An 8395-nucleotide genomic window follows, 5' to 3' on the forward strand; every position below is an offset into this window, starting at 1 on the left:
ACGTTATATACAACACGGATCATAACAGCCATCATAACGGGATAGGTATGGCACCATTTGAAGCGTTGTATGGGCGAAAGTATGGATCTCTCTTATATTGGGATGAAGTAGATAAGAAACTGATCACTGGCTCGGATTTGGTGGAAAGAACCTTGGAGAGAATTAAGTTATTCGAGAAACACTAAAAGTAGTTCAAGACCAAAACAAGAGTTGGACGGATTTAAAGAGAAGGACCATACCCTACGTGAAGGTGCAATGGACGAATCATACACCACGAGAGGCAACGTGGGAGTTAGAGGAGGATATGCGGAATAGATACCCATATCTTTTTTATCAAAGTACGTAAGTTTCGAGGACGGAACTTTTTGTAAGGGGGGTAGAATGTAAAATCCACGATTTTTGGCACCGGTTTTATTATTTTATTTTTCCAATTAATTAAAAAGATAAAATTACTAGGTAAAAGAAAAAAATAAAAATAGAATAACTGTAGGATGGGATAAAGGTTCCTAATAAACTAAAACTCTTATCCAAACCACCTACTAGTGGGTAGTGCTAGGTTTAAGATTTTATTGAAACCCTAGAAAGAAAAATAACACCATCCTTACCGTTCTTTCGTCTGCCTCCCTAGAGCAAGAGCCGTCAGAGAGTAGAGAAGGAGAAACAGGCAACACCGTCAATCGATCAGACGACTAGGTACCTAAACCTGTAAGTCCCGAGTTCAAGCAAAAAACTTCTCTTTTAAGTTTTAGTAGTTGCATTAATTGTCTTAGAAATTTTACGGATATGTATGGTTGCTATATATATGTAGATATATATATATATATATATGTTTTTAGAAAGATTCATACGTGGATTTGTAGAAATAGGGTGTTCGATTTTAATCTTTGGTTAAATAAGGTTGCCCAAATCTGTTGGAGGAAAACAGAAAAAAAAAAAAAAATGAGAAGAGCTGTGGCCGCCGCTGCTCTGTTTTGGCTCTGCAACGCCACACAGAAAGAAAAAAAAATTGGGGGCCGCCATCACTGGCGGCAAAGAAAAGAATTGGCAAAGGTTGGTCTTCGGCCAACCCAAGACAGAAAAAAAAACGTGCCAGCATGTGTTGCTGACAATAGGCCAGCGACGGCAAAAAGCCTTGGGGTCACAAATGACCCCAATGAAAGAATTGGCCATCACTCAACCAAGTCAAGGATGGTTGGCCAAGGGGTCCAACCCAAAGGAAATTTTTTTAAAAAAAAATGGGAGAAAGATGGTTGGCCTTTTTGGCCAACCAATGAAAACAAAGGACCATGGTAAAAAAAGAAATGGTTGGCCTTCTGGGCAACCATGGCTCTAACCCGAAGAGGAAAAAGGGATAATTTAGATGTTAACCAAATACAAGATAAAATAAATAAATATTTAATAAATAAATTTTGAATATAACTAGTCCATTTTTATAGGTTATCATGGGTATTAAAATTCAGGACCCAATTTAAAGTAATTGTTAGAATTGAAGTATTGGTCATGTAAAACTTATATTTAATTAATTACGTCTAAGATATTTAAAGAAAAATCTAGGATATCTTAATTTAGCCTTATGAGGTTAATGTAGACAGGTGAGATAAATTCTAAGTTGTTAAACGAAACGTTTAAAATAATAATAATAACAATAATAATAATAATAATAATAGTAAATAATAATGCTGACGATAACACTAATATTAATAATAATCATAATCATAATAATAATAGTAAATAATGATTAATAAACAATAATAGTAAGGATAATAACAATATGGACATAGAGAAAATAAATTAAGGATATAAACGAAGATAAAAATATAATACGAGTGGAATAAACTAAGACAATAATAATGATAATAAGTCAATATGTCTGTAGATATATATATATATATATGTACATGTATACATAAATAATAATAACACCTACACACACATAAAAGTGGAAATAAAGGGAAAGGTAATAGTAACTATTTAATATATATATAAGTGGTAATAAAATAAATTAGCGACGACGAGGACGATAATAATAATAATGAATAATTATAAATTATAAATAAACATAGTGAGATAGTAGTCAGGATAATAAACATGATTACGAATAATTATTTTCTTTTAAATTAGGAAACTTTACAAAATGAACACTTTCCAAAGTAAGAAACTTTTTAAAAATAGAAACTTTCCAAATTAGGAAATTTTCCAAAAATAGGAATCGTCCAATTTAAGGAAAATGCTATTAGGGTTCGTATAATGGTATAGACACGAATCTTCAGCTTACTCAGAGTTTGTATATTTATGCATCTATAAGAAGTAACAACTAATTAGGGAACCTATACATTTGATAGGTACGATACAAGGACCTATGGTAGTTCCACTCGAGCAGCCAAACAAAGGTAAGTGGTACTTACCCTTCTGAGATTTCAAAGGTGCAAAAGTGAAATTTTTGTTTTCAATCCTATTTTGTTGTGTTGACTCGAAATGTATTTGATGAAATGCTTTACTTGGATATTTATGAAAGTTATATTTTTTCTATACAAAAATGGATCATGTGACTTATTTGAAATGTTTTGATACATTAGTATATACCAAACGAGTTGAATCTTTTATGAAATCAATGATCTATGTATGCGACATGTGGAATGAATTTTTGACAAGTAAAACTCAAAACAGTCATGGAATAGATGATAGCGGTTATAGTTCTGTCTAATCGCCATGGTAGCCTGATATAAAGTCCGGTCGATTGGCAAGGTTATGGTAACTTGGTATAAAATCCGGTCGATTGACCCATCTATCGAATGAGACCAATAGGTAGTCATGAAACCTATTGGTCGCTCACCTAGAAGGGGTTTAATCTCTAGGCTGAGTACTCAGTAGCCGGTCATTGCATGTACTTGTTATGAGTTGATATGGAACGATTTATGAACTGATCTGAGATGAGACTCATGAACTGATATGAACTGATTTATGAATTGTGACGAAATGATTTAAGACTTTATGATTTTCCATGTTTATTTATCAATAAGATACTTTTAAATTGCTTGCCACTCGTTACTACTGATTGTTTTATAAATGACGTTACTTTCAAAATTATGGAGGTGATATGCGCCAATGATTTGATTTGTACTTATATATATGTATTTATAAAGTTACGAGTACATGGTCCAATAGAGGGGTAGATATTATCTACTGAGCGACTTGTCGCTCACCCACTTTTTACCATTTTTGCAGATTCTGAAGAGTATGAATTGGTTTACGTAGAAGATCCTGAGGATGACTTGTATTAGTTTTAGATGAATAGAAGTTGGCAGGCTGGCTACTTCTAGTTGTTAGTCTTATTTACTTTCGTTTCCGCTGTTTCAATCAGAGAATAAATGTACGAACGTCTTGGATATTAGTAGACTACCTTTTATATGGGATTTGTACCGCACTTTAGTTAGTTATATTATTTAGTACTTTTAAAGTTAGACTAGTTAATGTAGCCTTGAATTCTTGAGCGGGACTTGGGAGTACGGCAGATGTCATGTGACGGGCGCGTGCGGGCTCAGAGCGTGACACTTTTGCTTTGTGATCAGCTATACAAGCACAGCTCTTTTTTCTTAGTTTTATACTAATTCTATCTTTGCTAAATATAGTACAAAATGTGAATCATTTTGAGACTTACATTCAACCTTCGCATAAGTGACAAAAGAATATTTATTGCTTGGTTGAAACTAAAAGAACATTTATTCAGTTTTGGCAGAAGCGAAATTCCATTTGTTACAAAAGAACATTTATTCAGTTTTTCTAGAAGCGAATTCCATTTTTTTCCTTTTTCTCCTAGATGAAAACTCCATGTCATTGTTCATCTTAGGCATCTCTTGTTTGATGTGGCAGTATCATAGTGGTTTTTTTGACATTATGAATGTGAGCTAAAAAAGTGTACAGAAAGATAAAAAGATGATTGAAATTCTCAAAAAACAGAAAAAGGAAGGGCAGATTGCTTGTTTTAGGAGAGTGCCATGTAAAAAATTATTTGGTACGCAAAAGGCTACAATCAACTTTATGCCATGTTTCCAGGTCCAAACAACAATAGCTTATACAGTTTCTTTAGTCCAAATTTTTTACCCTGCTCTTTTAAGAATCGTAAAGCAGCCCAGAATTCAATCCTCTCTTAACCTGGAGTGCCAGCTTCTTTAATACCATATATCAAATTCGTTTCTTTGTCTTTCTGTTAAACTTTCAGCTTTCTCCTAATAGTTTGTGAAGATAAGAATCTTCAACAGAACATGAACAAGTTATCTTTATAGTGGAAAAAAGAACATGAGCAAAGAATTCCTACCTCAACATTTACCTCTGCTTTTCCTTTTGTGGGTCAGAGTGGAAGCCTGGCCTCATCAACACTCCACATTATTGGTGATGAAATCTATTGCGGTGTCACCAATCACAATGCCTTGAAAGATTTCATAGAAATCCTTTGCAGTACATTGACATAAGGGTTGCAAGATAATTAAATCTCAATGTACCTGTTAACCATGTTAAATTGAAAAATGTAATATCTGGTAGCTCAGAACAACCACGTAATAGAGCTGCCTAGTTGATTGCAAGATATGAGACAGAGCCTGTTTGTATACTGTCGACTTAAGGCTTGACTCTCTCTCATCACAAATTAAAGGCACTGTAAAAGAAAATATTGAAGCTTGTGTGGAACCCAATTCCTGCATTCATGACAAAATAGCCCGAGACCTCTTTGCAGTAATACCTGAGGGACAAGCATATGTAGAACTTTGGACTACATTTAGGACATTCAGATGTAGGAATGGGTATGTATATCTCATTCCTCTGTCGTGTAGTTCATTTTCTAGCTGCGTTGAGAGACTTGTTTCATGTGCTTAATTGCTAGAGGTTAGGCGCTGTGTGAATCATGGATTTGATGGACAGGATTATGTGTTTTCCTCTACCAGACTTCTTCAGTGAGGGAAATGCTCCAGAGCAGGAGACATTGTCAGTGCTCACCGTCCCAGCTGAAAAAATGGGACGAATTGTTGGTAGAAAGGGATCTTCAATCTTGTATATCAAAGAATCCTGCAAGTAACTCTCTCTCTCTCCATATAGTTCATTCGCCAAAGTTAAAACCATAGAGATATTAAAGGAGTCACTTCAACTTTCTTTAATCTTCACCTATAACAATCAAATCAATTTGTAAGAGTCACCTATAACAATACTTCAATATTCCCAATACCCCGCTGTACAGAGCTGGATCTTCAGTCAACTTCGATTTTCTAGTATTGATAGGAAGCATAAATTTTCTAGCGTCAAATGCTGTTAATAACAGTCAATTTTGATTTCTCTATGCCAATTTATTATCAAATTATCCAAGGTTGCGCAAAGCTAACTCTTAGCTCGGATTTGGTCAAATTCCAAAGTTTTCTTGGCATTAATACTTTGAAATCCATTCAAATTCTTGTGCATGTCCATGACTAAATCTTCAATACTACTATATCGAAGAAAGTGCTAGGCCTAAACTAAAGTATAAACTAAAATATACCTAAATTCTCGTTTTGATTCCTAAACATTTTAGTACCTAAAGTATAAAATCTATTCCACTTTAAGTACAACTTGTCCTATTTTAGTCCCTAACCTTAAGCATAAACTCTTCTTTACTTCTTCTATATTTTGATCGTTAAAGTGTAATAGATTTTATACTTAATTGGGATAGACTTTACACTTTAGAGACTAAAGTGAGATGAATTTTTCTTAAGTGATTAAAGAATTCCACTTTGAAATTTTGGAACCAAAGCGTAAATCAAGTTATAAGGGGGCAATCTCTTAGAGAACAAAAAACATATTGAATGATTTGCATTTTGATCACCTATTGTTTAAAATTATTTAAACAATACCCCAATTAATAAGTTGTTATACTTTAACCACAGAACTTTATATATATTTTGGGTTTCGAGTTTTAAATCCTATTCATTTAACACATAATTGTACACTAAAAAGTTGACATACCTGTCTCTTGAATTGAATGTTTTGAAACCAAATCCAACCCACGCAATTCAACTAGAAAACCAGTTGTTCGAGCCCTTTTCTCGTAAAGAGCTAAAAAACCCTTTTACATGAAAAACCTCTATCTTCATTGAACCCAAAAAAATCAGGCTGTCGGCTTATGCATCCTTCGGCCCATAATGGGTTTGCAATACTACTTCAAGGATTTTTTTATTTGGTCCACCACGAGCAAGTTGGGCCTTTTACCTGTTTACCTCGTTTTTTTCCCCTTAGCTTAGCAAGTGCAGTGGAGAATTGTTTTTTTTTTTTTTAAATGGTTTTGTTATCCTCGCTTTTTTGATTTATCATTGTGCATGTTATCCTATTATCTTATTATTATTTTTTGTGATTTTTTCAGTTGAACTGTCTATTTGTTTTCATTTTCATACTTGTCCCTTCAATTCTTCTATGTTTTACACATTAAGAAAAATAAATTTATAATATTGTTATTTTGGCACATTTTGCATTGTTATTTTGTCCTAATTTTGACTACTTACTGTGCTAAGTATTGAGATTTTGCATTTCTAAAACGCAGCAGTAGCTGATGCGTAAGCACCTGAGTTCTGGCATTGCGCCACTCCCAACATCTATCTGTACCAGATTAAGCAGGTCAGTGAGCTCAAGAAACTTCAAATTCTTAAATCCGTTTCCAGAAATTACTAATTCTTCTTCTACATAAGCATTATCCAATATGAGAATTGAAAGATGTTCCATCTTCTCCAGTATTGGCAAGGGACTTTCTGCAAGTCTTGTACCACAAAACCACGAATGAGAGAGTTTAGGGGGAAAACTATTAGGCTAGGTAGCTCATGTAACCGCACTGATAACTTAAGCTTTGTAACATTACTCAGATTTGAAAGTTCAATCAAAGATGGATTTTCCCGTCTTTCATGGCATAACAAACTCCACAGATACATTGAACTTTCAATTGAATCAAAAAGTTCATTACTTCTTGACCTTCCATCTATCCAGAAAATTTAGCAACATTAATTTGCTATCAATCTATCAAGATGCACATTGCATAGAGTTCAGAGACTCTTCAATGTTTCAAACTTTAGTGGTACACCTCGACTAGTGTCATGGACATAAAACTTACTGCAAACTTTTTAAGCTTCCATAACACATTTGGTACCTCCACTACTGAATGTCAAGAGTTTGCAAGCAACCTAAAGCAATTGGAAGCCTTATGATTTCTGTCCGTCTTAAACCAAGATACCTTAGAAGATTAACTTCACCAATTTCTTCAGGTAAATACGGGATATTTATATCCTCCAAATCAAGCACTAATTAATTTTAAACTTGCAAAACTTAAATTAATTTCCTGTTCAAATTTATTTTTGGCTCCCATTTTCGTTGTTCGACACGTTTGAGCAACTACATTGACAGCTAATCTTTCCTAATGTCATCATGGACAGCTAATCCTTCGAAGTTTATTGCATCCACTCATCAAAAGGTAGCTTCTTTTTGCTTGCTTCATCTCCATATAAGCTTAAATCTTGACCCAATCCATCAAGGCTTTCCTGTACTGTTGCTTGCCTTTGATATTGTTCTTCCTGTTGTGCATCATTTAGCTCAGGCTTGCTTTGATTTTGATTAAAGATATGATATTTATGTAATAAGGTCGGATGTTGATGTTAGGATTATGTGATATCATTGTCTTGGTTTGAAAGTTCGAGGCTTGTTTGGATTTTGGTTCCCTCTGTTTTGACATGAAGACCCAGAAAAGTTGCAGAAGAAAGGAAGCATGCGAAGCTTGCATGAAAAATCTTAAGCAATTTACATTTTTGCCCCCCGAATTTCTAACTAATTTCACTATGGCCCAAAATCTGAATATTTGAACCAATTTTGCCCTTTTTAATCCTCCTTTTATATTTTCAGTGAGTTGTTGGGTAGATTAATTCTGGATTTTATGATATAATTAGGTTTTAATAATTTTTAGTTATTTTATTATCTTGTTAGGTTTTAATAAAAAAATTTAGATGAGAATTGGATCAGGTTTAATTTAATTGGGTTTTGATGGTGGGTTTGTTTATTTTTGATTGGGTTTTGGTTATTTGTTTTATGGGTTTCTACCTTTTCAAAGAATCATTCTTGGGCGTCACAATTAATGCGATTGACATCAATTAAACTTCGAAAAGATATTTCGACCCCCCCCCCCCAATATCCTCCTAGGTTTAGGTTTTGCATCCATGTAGAAACATACCAATGTGATAAGTCTATAAGTTAGATTAGGAAAACTTTTCGACTAAATCTCGCAACTAGCCTTAGTTAGATCGAAAGGGTATCTTGGATTTTATTCTTACCTTCCCTTTCTTCAACCATGACTCTCGAACCCTTTTTTTTGTTTCCAAAGACCTGGAGTCATCTAAAAGGG

The sequence above is a fragment of the Coffea arabica genome, chromosome 4e (assembly GCF_036785885.1).
Source record: "Coffea arabica cultivar ET-39 chromosome 4e, Coffea Arabica ET-39 HiFi, whole genome shotgun sequence".
Classification (NCBI taxonomy): Eukaryota; Viridiplantae; Streptophyta; class Magnoliopsida; order Gentianales; family Rubiaceae; genus Coffea; species Coffea arabica.